Raw genomic sequence first — 12,483 nt, 5'->3', positions numbered from 1 at the left:
CATTCCCCTCCTTTAATGACACCAAGGGAATTGAGAAATTCAATATCTTAACTAACATAAGCCCTTGGATCTACTATGTTTAAAACCGGAACCATTGGATGATAGAAACCAATTCCGTGTGAATGTTTTCGTTACTTCCCGACTATACCCTTACCTTTTCGTTACTTCTTCTTCTTCTCCCTCAACTATCTCACACTCACAACAGACATTGAGAAAGTCACCCATTAACGAATTTGTGAGCAAATGATAGGATAACATCAACTTTTTCTTCCCCCTCACCTTCTCCATCAACATATTTCGTATTCGGCATCAATTCCATCTCTCTATCTCACACCAAAAAGTTTAACTTCTTCTTCTCCCTCACATCTTCCATGAAAAAACCCTAGAACTGAAATTAGAGATTGGTTCAAAAAATTAATCGGATGCTTTCAATCGATCTATTTTTAATTGAAGAATGGTGGTTCACAGAAATAGGGTTTGATTGAATTTTCATCTTCTTCATTAGGTATGTAATTCCAAACTCTTAATTATTTGATTTTTACTTGAAATAGGGTTAACCCTGAACAAAACCAGGACAATAAAAAATAATATCATTACTGTCTTTTTTAATCCGGTTATTTGAAATTAGGGGGTTTTCTCAGTTAGGGCAAAAGAAATAGGTAAATTTGTGTTTGGCACTAAGTGAATGGTTTCCAATTTGGGTTCACATGTGTAGCTCAGTTTGTTATGCAATTTAGATATTAGGCGTTCGTGATTTGATTGATATGCAATCTGATTGCTATTTTAGGTTTACGTTTCCCATACCAACTATATCATTTCTGTTTCTTTGGTACTGCTGATTTGTAGGCTTAGGCACTAATTTTAGGTATGATTTACTGATCTAGGTTGTACCAATAGGTTTTTAAAGAATTGTAGTCACACTCTGTTGCTGTCAGTTTAAAAGCACTTACTATGAAGGTCATTATTTCATACACCGATCTCGGTTTGCTGTTGCAGGCTGTAGCATTACAGATGAGGTGTATTATGTAGTAGACTGGGCACATATCTTGGTTATTAATGTTTGCACCACAGACGGTTGAGTAATAAACAATATAGGGGGAAGATATATAAGTTGTTAAGTGTTGCCAGATAGAGGGGTACATCTCTTTATGAATAGTATGCTTGACATAATTAAAGATTGACGTTAATTTACATCTCTTTACAAATAGTATGCTTGACAAATTGATTGATTCATTCACGAATCAATCAAGATAACTCGGTACCAGTTGAAATTCATTTGAACATTATTAGCAGAAATATGAATGGTTCTCACATTCATTTTAAATCACATACACAATTCAGGTTTAATTGCTGCTGCAGATGGAAACTGCACGCCCTTGCTTTGTAGTTTGGAGACAAAACATGTCCAAAGAACAGCTGGCTGCTGAACGAGAAAGGAACTGGGTTTGACAAAAAACCCATCGGCTAAATACGATGGAGGAGCAGCTGCCACCAAAAATAAGTTGAACTTCCCTTGGCTGAATGTCGACGAACATTACCGCTGGGTTTATTGAATTGGGACCAGAACATAGAGGTACGTTCTTAGCATGAATTCAACGTCTTTCATTGTAGAATAATGATTCTTTATACAATGGTCAAAATACTCCCAATTGATAGAACTTTCTTGGAAATTTTTTAGCTCCCTTACGTACATGGTAAGAAGATACAATTGTGTTTGATGAGCAAATCAACTGATCCAGAATCCAGAAGACGGTCCCAATGAGAGTAACCAGGACTATATGCAGGAAGGTACGTATATTTTTAGCAAGTTATTGTACAATACTGTGAGGAAAGTTCATCTTGGGATCATTTCAGGCATTCTTCGATTGACAAAAATTTACTGTACTTTAGACTATATATATGTTGAAAGTGCGAAGTTTTATGTGCTAAACTTCAAAAAAAATGTGATATTCGCTCATTTTGTTTACATCTGTGATACAGTCTAACTCACACTAGCTATGAATTAATGGAGAAAATACTTAAAGTTTACTAGATTAGAACCGATGGCTAGAGCCTGCATCAGTAATATATGTTGTATGATATCATGCCAGAGTCTGACTAGGAACTGGAAGCTGAAGAGACACTACAGCTGCTGGTCGCTGAACATCGTATCCTAATGTGAAAATGCATTGATACTCGGGCTTTATCATGGCTTGAAGAAAGAGAAGTCCAGAACTTATGATAGGTGCAAAGAGAAGTCCAGAACTTATGATAGATGGAAGCCGCAAAGATAAATTTGAATTTATGCAGGATTTCTAGATTCGTGAGTTCGCAAGGCGTTACAGTTGAGCAAGTGAATCAAGAGTAGGTTCTGCAGGATGCAGCTTTTACTTGGCAGCTATTTGTATATGGTGAACAGATCTAGGAAGATTCGTGAGTTCCCAATGCAGGTATTAGGTTATTAGGCTTAGATGCTAAACATATAATGAATAGATTCATAAGAAATTAAGTGTTCACATGGTGTGGGGTGCTGAAGATGATGGATATAGAATATACACAACTCATTCAACCAGGAGCTATGTACATTACTTTACTGTGCTATTTGACTGTACGATTATAACACATTCTGTTAAGAGTGTTATGATTTTCGAACATGGAAAATGCATATATTTAACTATTGTCCACCGAAGTGCAACGCACGTGCACTCCACTTGTTGTGATTCACTCACAGCATAACTGCCCGGATTCGAATCCTAAAGAAAGGGGAAGAACTCTACAATTCCAAACATTTCAGTCACAAACCAGATATCAAGGAATTCTATGTACAATTCAATCAGGAGCAATTTTGATACTAAAAAAATGTGAACAATATCCACAAAGGAAAAAAATCTTTACATTAACACGGAAACTTGAACAATATTTTCGAAATGGAACATCATCCTTTAGCAGCCCGTAACTTGCAGAACAAAATAAATGAAAGCCAATAGAAGTCCCATTAGTTATATGCTGGATAGTCCGAAAAAAACTGGAAGCATGAGACTCTTACTAGATGCAAAAAGGAGAAACTGGAACATAGAGCATCCAATAGCACCAAAAAGAAACATATAGCAGAAGTGCTAAGAGAGAAAATAATGAAACTCTTACATATTAGGACACCAAGTAGAGAATTTCAAGAGAGACTGGAACGTACATAGGACTGACGAAGCACAATTACTAAACTAGCCTATATACTGTGAAATGCACTTCTTAATTCCTGGTATCTGCCACTAGCATTTTATCAATTAATATTTTGAATAAGAGTACGATTTTACCACAGGATATAGTCTTAATCAAGCGTAGAACAGAAGCTAACATGTGAAACCTTGATGTATGATGACTTTTCACGTAACCAGGTGGAACTTTCAATATTTGTCAATGTATAGTTAGTTATTCAACAGTTTGTGCAGTTTGTGCAGCACAAACTGACCATCAATTTTTTCCCAACAGCCGTTGATCCCGTGAACGTGATCTTCTTTACCTATGGTGCAGATTACTGACCATCTCAGTTTCTAATGTTTTAACATTTGCTGCAATATAATGTTTAAATATAGTGAATAATTCAGTTTGCTAAGTGTATCAAACCTGTGAACTTTTTAAGAGACTGTCTCCGATTTCCGAAGCATTCCCCATAACCACATTAACAGCACCCTGAAATAGCAAAACAAAGAATTCCAGAAAAAATCAGTTGAATCAGAAACTCATAATCAATCCAGTGGTAACGAACTAAGTTAGATTATAAACACAAGGAAAACCAACAAAATATTAATTCGACTTTATTAGAACATGGTCAAATGTTCCCTTGCGTCCTAGTAAACCGGTGCATAGTTAACGAAAATACTGGAAACACTTTTACATCGCATAAAGCCTGACACAATTAACCAACAAAGATGAATTGAGAGTTCACAATATACTATACTAGCAGACGTGACTTCAAAAATGAGCAGTCAAAGGAGTAAACTATCATGATCATTTCTTGCTCATGTTAAGACAACGTTGGCCTTAGCGGAAAATTACCTGATATTACCAGGAAGTTCGTTAGTGCGACTAACGCCACTTTTGTTTGATATATGACAGATAAATAATTTTCAGCATAACATTGAGGAGAGCTTTACATTTTAAATGGAGATGCTAATGTCCCACTAGATTGATCAACAGTACTCTAATTTACTCCGACAATATAAACTTAACCCAGTAAGGAAATTTATTGAGGCTTCTCCTCATCATTCTCTCTTTCTTCTATCTTGTTTTCTTCAACGAATATCATCTTAGTCTTATATGTCCACGATATAAAAATCACATATCGAAGTTACTTCCACGAGACTGATAAGGTTTCTAGTATACTGCTGAAATGATCCACTAAGCAAACTTTAAAAAGTATACTAGTAAGAAGTACCGGAGGTATTCCAGCTTGAATTTGTTAGGCTTCTTGACCAATCACTAGAAGTATCTTAAAAAGTAGAACTAAGAATCCTAGACAAATCCTTTGAATTGGAGGTTAACCATCTATTGAGAAGAGAGTTTGAGGTAGAAAGTAATGGAAGAGTTTTAAGAAAACTGAGTTCTATTAATTGTCTGCCGAAAACAAAAACCAGGAGCAAGTATTTATAGTTTAACTTGCTTGATAAACACGTAATAAAAACTGAATTAAAGGAAGCTAACTTAAACTAGGAAACATCAACTAAATATGGTAATTCTAAATAAGGTAAACCATTGTGAGGAGTTGTTATCGTAACATCCCTCCCTGGCTGAAAAAATTGCTTGTCCTCACGCATTGAGCTCTGGAAATCGCGAGATCAACTCATCTGCGTCTTCCCATGTTGCTTCTTCAGTAGTGTGATCCTTCCATTTAATTAACCATTTGGTGCCAGCTTGAGCTTCTTTTTTGAACATTCTTCTTTCCAAAATAGCCTCAAGTTCCCATTTATCATAGTCAATAATATTGGGTAAAACTGTCTCAGCAATAACAGAAGAGTCAAGTTTAAGTTTCAACTGTGAAACATGAAAAACTGGATGGATTCTACTTGCGGCAGGTAGTTGTAGCTTATATGCAACTTCTCATATCTTCCCAATGATACAGAATGGTCCATTGAATTTAGGAGAAAGTTTTGAGAAGGATTGATTTGATACAGTTGATTGTCTATAAGGCTGTAGACGTAAAAGCCTTCATTCTAGTTTGTGCAGCTTGAAGATGAAATTTTAAGAGCTTCAAAACACGATCTCTAGCTCGTAAATTGAGATCAGCATCATGAACAACTGTGGAAACATGTAAATAACTTGAAATAGTTGAAGGAGCTCAACTATATAATGCTTCATATGGTGTCATATTGATGGTTGAATGATGACTGGTGTTGTACCACCACTCAGCTCACGGAAACCACTTAGACCACTCGGTTGGTTTAATACTAGCAAAGCAACGTAGATAACATTCAAGAGTTCTATTTGTTACCTCAGTCTGTCCATCTGATTGTGGGTGGAATGAACTTCTACATAATTGAGTGTCTTGTAAAGCAAAATATGATTCCCAGAATTGACTCAAAAATATTGGATCACGATCAGTGACAATGCTCTTAGGCATACCATGTAGACGTACCACTTCTCTGACAAACACATCAACTATATCAGCAGCAGAATAAGGATGTGCAAGAGCGATGAAGTGTGCATATTTTGATAATCGATCCACAACAACCAAAACTGAGTTTTTGCGATTAGATGCTGGAAATCCATCTATGAAATCCATGGAAATATCCAACCAAACATCACAGGAATAAGAAGTGGTTGCAACAGCCTTGGAGGAGCTATTGGTTCAGACTTACTTCTTTGACAAATGTCACACTGTGCAATGAATTCCTTAATCGAGTGTCTCATTCCTTTCCAGTAAAAGTTTTGTTGCAGGCGCTTGTAAATACGTAGAAAACCAGAATGACCACCTAAAGGTGAAGAATGAAACTCTTGAAGAAGTTTAAAACACCATGATGAAGTAGATACTACCACAATTCGATTCTTGTAGCGGAGTACACCATCAATAAAAGTATAATGAGTTTTAATGTTAGGTTGTACTCGTAGTTTATTAATAATGACTTGCATTTCAACATCATTGTTGGTCTCCTCAATAATGGCAGTAACACCCGAAAAAACTGGTGTAGAAAGTGCAAAAAAAGTTGGCCATGTATTACGAGATAAAGCATCTGCTGCAACATTTTCTTTGCCTTGTCGAAAGATAATCTCATAATCGTAGCCTAGCAACTTACTTAACCACTAGATGAGATTTTCTGATTCAGAAAATGCTTCAGACTTTGATGATCAGTATAAATCTTGAAATGTCTACCAAGAAAGTATGGTCTTCATTTTTGTACTACAGAAACTATTGCAAGCATCTCTTTATCATATATGGATAAATTGAGGTTCTTTCCAGACAATGGATAAATTAAGGTTCTTTCTAGACAATCCTTTGCTATAATAAGCAATTGGTCTTCCACATTGCATTAAAACAGCACCCAAACCATTCTCAGAAGCATCACATTCCAATGAAAATTCCTTTGACAAATCAGGAAGTATCAGAACTGGAGTTGTAGTCAATGCTTGTTGAAGCAGACGAAAAGTATTAGTGGCATCTTCATTCCATACAAATGCATCCTTCTTTAATAACTGATTTAAGGGTGCACACATTTTGCCAAAATCTTTGACAAATTTTCTATAATATCCGGCTAAGCCTAAGAATCCTCTTAATGCTTTAATTGTGGTTGGGATAGGCCAAGATGAAATGCTTTGTATCTTCTCATTTTCGACTGCTACTCCTTGAGATGAAATCACATGGCCAAGATAACCAATTTATTGTTGAGCAAATGTGCATTTGGATTGCTTAACAAACAACTGATGTTGTCGTAAAACTTCAAACACTGCAGATAAGTGCTCTAGATGTTCTGAAATACTCTTACTGTAGATCAATATATCATCGAAAAATACTAGAACAAACTTTCTTAAATAAGGTTTGAAGATATGATTCATAAAACTTTGAAATGTGGCCGGTGCATTTGAAAGTCCAAATGGCATAACCAGAAATTTATAATGACAATCATGTGTTCTAAAAGAAGTTTTAGGAATATCTCCTTTGTATAATCGAATTTGATAATACCCAGAACGTAAATCTAGTTTTGTAAAAATGCATGCACCATGGAGTTCATCCAGTAATTCGTCTACCATAGGAATAGGAAAACGATCCTTGATTGTTAGCTTATTCAAAGCTCTATAGTCAACACACATGCGCCATGAACCATCTTTTTTACGAACCATTAAAATGGGAGAAGAAAAAGGACTGGAACTAGGACGAATCAAACATGCTTGTTGTAACTCAGAAACAATCTTCTCGATTTCATCTTTTTGAAAATACGGATAACGATATGGACGCACATTGACTGGCACAGAACCTGGTATTAAAGGAATATGATGATCATGAACTCTTACCAGAGGAAGTGATTCTGGAATCTTGAAAATATCATCAAAACTAGCAAGTAGCCGTTGTATCTCAGGTGGTAATGATTGTATCTCAGATATAAGTGGAGAAGGAGTAATGATTGAAGTATTAATTTCAGATAGTTGTAAAAATACGCCATAAATTTCTTTTTGGGGTAATCTTTGCATGGGAATAGTACCCAGTATCATTAATGCAGAAGAATTATTACCAATTAATTTGATATATGCACCGGCAAACTTGAACTTCATTAACAACTTCTCAAAATCCTAAAGTTCATAACCATTGTACCCCTAAAACCGCATCACAACCACTAATATCCAATACATGAAAATCAGCTGAAAAGGAATAATCTTGTAATTGAAAAGGCACATCCAGACACAGGCCTTGAGTGCTAAGTATACCTCCATCACCAACTGTAACTTTCATCGTATTATCATTAGTAGCAACTCGATAACCACATTGTTTGGCCAATGAAGGACTCAAAAAATTATGAGTAGAACCAGAGTCTATTAAGAATGTAATTGGTCGAGCTTTTGAAAAACCATTGATGCGCATTGTCGAAGGAAAAGTAGAACCCATAAGAGAATTAAAAGATATGGAAGAATTTGTGACCTCTGAAGTAGTAAACTCGTCAACAAAAGTAGGTGTTCGAGCTGGAGATTGTTCATCATCGATGGATTCAGCAGTTGGGGGGCCATCTAATAACAACAGACTAGGCTCCACACACACATGACCAGGTTAAAAAAGTTGATCACAATTAAAACAAAGACCTTTTTCTCTTTTTTCCTTCATTGCTTACCATGAAATCTTTTTATAACCAGGAGGTAATGGAGTTTTCTTTACCTTAGAATTGTTTTTTTTTTTTTTGTAAGTCCAAATTGTATTAATAAATAACAATATGTACAAAGAGGTTACAAGAAAAAGAGGTCAAGAAACCCCAAAAAACTCATAATCTACTTGAATCTAAAATATGAAACATGAGGAAATTTAATAGAAGAAAGAAAAACAGGTCTTTCCACATGATTCTGACCTTGACCATTTCTTAATAAACAACCTCTTTTTGCCATGATATCCGCTGCAAAATTAACGTCTCTATAAGTATGCTCGATAGAAATTGAGTCATAGAAACCTTGAAGAATCTCCCAACGAAGCTTGATCATCCAAGGAACATTCGAATTAGAAAAATCAGTGACGACACTTATGGAATCAGATCGAACAATAATGCGTCTCATACCCCATTCTACAGCCCATTCAAGCCACACAAGAATACCAAATAATTCATCCATATAGTTATTTGCAACAGCAAGGCCGATACTCATAGCACCAACCACATTGCAATCATCATCCCTAGCAACCACACCTGCTCCCGCACGACCTGGATTACCCTTAGCCGCACCATCGCAGCAGAGAAGTAAAACGTCTCTTGGTGGAGGACTCCAAAAACACTCCAAAGGCTGGATATTCCTAACCCTTCTATATTGCACTCCAAAGAAATATAGAATGCTCAAATCATACACAGAGTTGTGCATGAAACTTTTTAAACGCACTGAATGTTCATTCACCAGGTGAAAAACACGCTTCTTGAAAAACTCCAGATTTCTCATAAACAATTTTGTTGCGAGTAAGCCACAATTCAGCCCGTACAACCTGAATTGTTGTTAACCAAATATCTTTGATCATGCGAATCTTCCTCTTGGAAGCTTTGTAACAAGTTAAAATAGAGGTGATCCAGTCCCAAACCTGAGCAGCAAAATGACTATGCCACAAAAGATGTGCCATCATCCCCTCCTATGCCTTACACAAGTAACATCTGTTCACCAGATTAATTTTGAATCTACTTTGAACCTTGTCTAGAGTCGCACAAGCCCCCCTTTCAATCTTCCAGTTTTGTGCTGCCAGATTTGGATGCACAGTTTTACGCCATAAAACAACATAAGTATCCTCCTGAATATACTTCTTGCGAATTATATCCTTAGCAGAACGCACTGAGAAACGCCCCTTAAAGTATGGCATACAAACTCGCCGATCATCACCCCCCAAAAGTTGCGGTAATTCAGCCAAGTTCACCCCACCATGTTGTAAGTTATTAAGATGTAAATCTGGAATTACCCAATCATTGTTACTAATTAAATTAATGACCTTAACAGTGCTGTCCTGACCTTCTTCACCAAGAATTTCAGCGATGCTAGTATAACCATACCAAATATCAAAATATAAGGAAGTAGAACACCCATCACCTAGCAAAACTTTTGTATTTTGATCCACAACATTATAAACTTGCTTAGTCCCTGGTAAGATAGAAGATTTCACACCATACATCTTGATTCTACCCTCTTTTGTGGTATACTTGGCAAAAAGAAAACGAGCCCATTTTTTCTTTGAAGACTGAATATTCCACCACAACTTCATTATAACAGCCTTGTTGGTAACTCCCATCTTTGTAATGCCTAAACCCCCTCCCTAACCGGACAACAAACTTTCTCATAAGCAACAACAAATTTTCGGCTCACTTCACAATCCCCTGACCAAAGAAAATTACGAATAACTCTCTCACATTGATCAATAAACTTACGAGGCCATTTATAAATAGCCATGTTATGCACTGAGTAGCTAGCAATCACCGAATTAATGAGCACTACCCTATCTTGAAAAGAAAGTAACCTCCCCTTCCAAACCGATAGTTGCTTCTTAATCTTCTCAATCACATTACATATATGACGATATTTAACGGCTCCAGGCATAATTTGAACACCCAAATAACGATCAGGAAAAGTTGAAACTTCCATTCCTAACAAGTTAGTGATAGTCCTACACCTGCTTAGAGAGTTACCACCATAATACACCTTGCTCTTTTGACGACAAACAGTTTGCCTAGAAGCAGCTTGGTATTTACCCTATAAATTGAGCAAATTATGAAGACTTTTCATATTACCCTTGCAAAAGATCATAATGTCATCAGCAAATAAAAGATGGGTAGGAGAAATGCCTTTTTTAGACAACATAGGAGTCATCTCTTTCCTATCAAAGAACATAGTGAGGTTTCTGCTAAGGACATCTTCAATCAAAACAAAAATAAGAGGCGATAAAGGATCACGCTGTCTCAAACCTCTATTAATTTTGAAGAAACCCTCCGGGCCGCCATTGAGAAGGACCGAAATACGGGCTGAACTGAGAATAGTAAGAATCCAAGAGCACCAAGATTCCGAAAAACCATATCCAAAACAAAGGACCAACTAACAGTGTCAAAAAGCTTGAGAAATATCAAGTTTTAGACCCACATTGCCATCCTTACATTTAGTTTTTAAATCATTCACCATCTCCGAAGCCACAGTAATATTTTCATGAATATTACTACCTTTCATGAAAGCAACTTGTTCTTCTGAAACAAGTTTATCAAGAACTCCACCAAGTCTTGTAGCCAAAATCTTAGTAAAAATTTTAAAGAAAAAATTACTAAGACCTATAGGACGAAAGTTGCGAAGAGTGTTAGCACCTCTCACCTTGGCCAAGAGAATTAAAAGGATATAATTCGAACCCTGAGGAATAATATTATGCTTCCAGCAGTAAGTAATTGCATTAATGAGATCATGTTGAATGATGTCCCAACAATGCCTATAAAAACACCCAGAAAAACCATCTGGCCAGGTGCGCTATCAGCACCCAAGTTATAAACATCCTGCTTAATCTCCTCTGCCAAAGGAATAACATCCATCACGATGCTCTCTTACGCGGAGATACTCTCATGCTCATAAAGAAAAAGACTATCATCAATAGGTTGCGCATCTCCATTGAATTTTGATTCAAAGAATTGAACCGTATAGTCTTTTATCAAGTCAAAATCAGTAATAGAATTCCTATTCTCATCCACCAGCTCCGAGATCACATTGTTACTCCTACGAGTACGAATATTAGCATGGAAAAATGCAGTATTACTAGAACCATCAACCAAACATTTGTTTCTTGATTTTTGTTTCAACATAATAACATGCAGCATACGAACCTCATCAAGGAAAACCGAAGCTTCTTTCATAGCATATAAAAGATCAACATCTTCTGGATGTTCATCTGAGAGCTGGAGCGCAACTTCCGTTCTCAGCTTGGCTTGCTTTAAACGAGCATAAACATTACCAAAAGTTGAAAAATTCCAGGCCTTAATTGCAGCTTTAAGGCGCTTCAGCTTGTAAGGAAAAATATAAGCACGAGAACCCTCCACTTGTTCATTCCAACTGTCCATTACCATACGCAAGAAATCTGGATGAGTGAACCACATCTTCTGAATACGAAAAGGAGCACGTTTTGGTCGTGTATTAGCAAAAGGGTAACCAACAAGAGTAGAATGGTCGTAAACTTCCCTAGGAAGAGCTTTACACCTCCAATTCTCAAACTTAGTTAACCAAGCCTCATTGATAATCACTCGATCGATCTTATAAAGAATTCTATGAACACCAGATTGTCCATTATCCCATGTGAATTTAGAACCCAGCGAGTCGGCTTCAAAAAGATTATTATCATCCATCCAGTCACTAAACTCCGTAATGACTGAAGTTATAGGTTCACGACCTCCTTTTTTTCATCATTTCGCAAGATACAATTAAAATCTCCCATAACTAACCAAGGAGTGTTATCATTAGACGAAGAAAGTTGTTGCCATAACCTTCTTCTAGTAACTTGAAAGAAACTAGGATGAACAAAAGAGATAAAAACTCCCCCTGTCTCAATCGTAATTACTTGTCTACTAGAATTAATAACTACCGGAGTAGCTATATCCTCGGACCAGAAAATCCAAATATTACCCTTAGAAGACCCTTCAGAATTATTAATAACATCTTTTTTGTAACCATCAGCATGAAGTTTTTGTAAGAAACGCAAAGTACAATGCACTTTAGATTCTTCCAAACAGAAAACTTCAGGCTTAAATTCCAAAATCAACTCTTTCAACTTGCATTGAGCATTATCACGCGCAATGCCATTCACATTCCAATATAAAACACGCA

At 36.5% G+C, this 12,483-nt stretch overlaps 1 long non-coding RNA gene across 3 annotated transcripts; it reads left to right on the top strand.

Annotated features, from left to right (window-relative positions):
- The first annotated feature begins 171 nt into the window (after positions 1-171).
- On the top strand, positions 172-2,663 carry LOC113310880. Of its 3 annotated transcripts, XR_003341442.1 has the most exons (4): positions 173-505; positions 1,360-1,573; positions 1,679-1,788; positions 2,091-2,663. It is a non-coding gene; the product is annotated as an uncharacterized LOC113310880 (long non-coding RNA). The 3 variants fall into 3 exon arrangements; XR_003341435.1 differs by having other exon boundaries at positions 172-505; positions 1,342-1,573; positions 1,679-2,663; XR_003341430.1 differs by having other exon boundaries at positions 1,679-2,663.
- Positions 2,664-12,483: the final 9,820 nt, after the last annotated feature.

This window comes from Papaver somniferum, chromosome 1 (genome assembly GCF_003573695.1).
Source record: "Papaver somniferum cultivar HN1 chromosome 1, ASM357369v1, whole genome shotgun sequence".
Classification (NCBI taxonomy): domain Eukaryota; kingdom Viridiplantae; phylum Streptophyta; class Magnoliopsida; order Ranunculales; family Papaveraceae; genus Papaver; species Papaver somniferum.
Note: the sequence above shows the minus strand (reverse complement) of the source record. Positions and strands in the feature narration are given on the sequence as shown.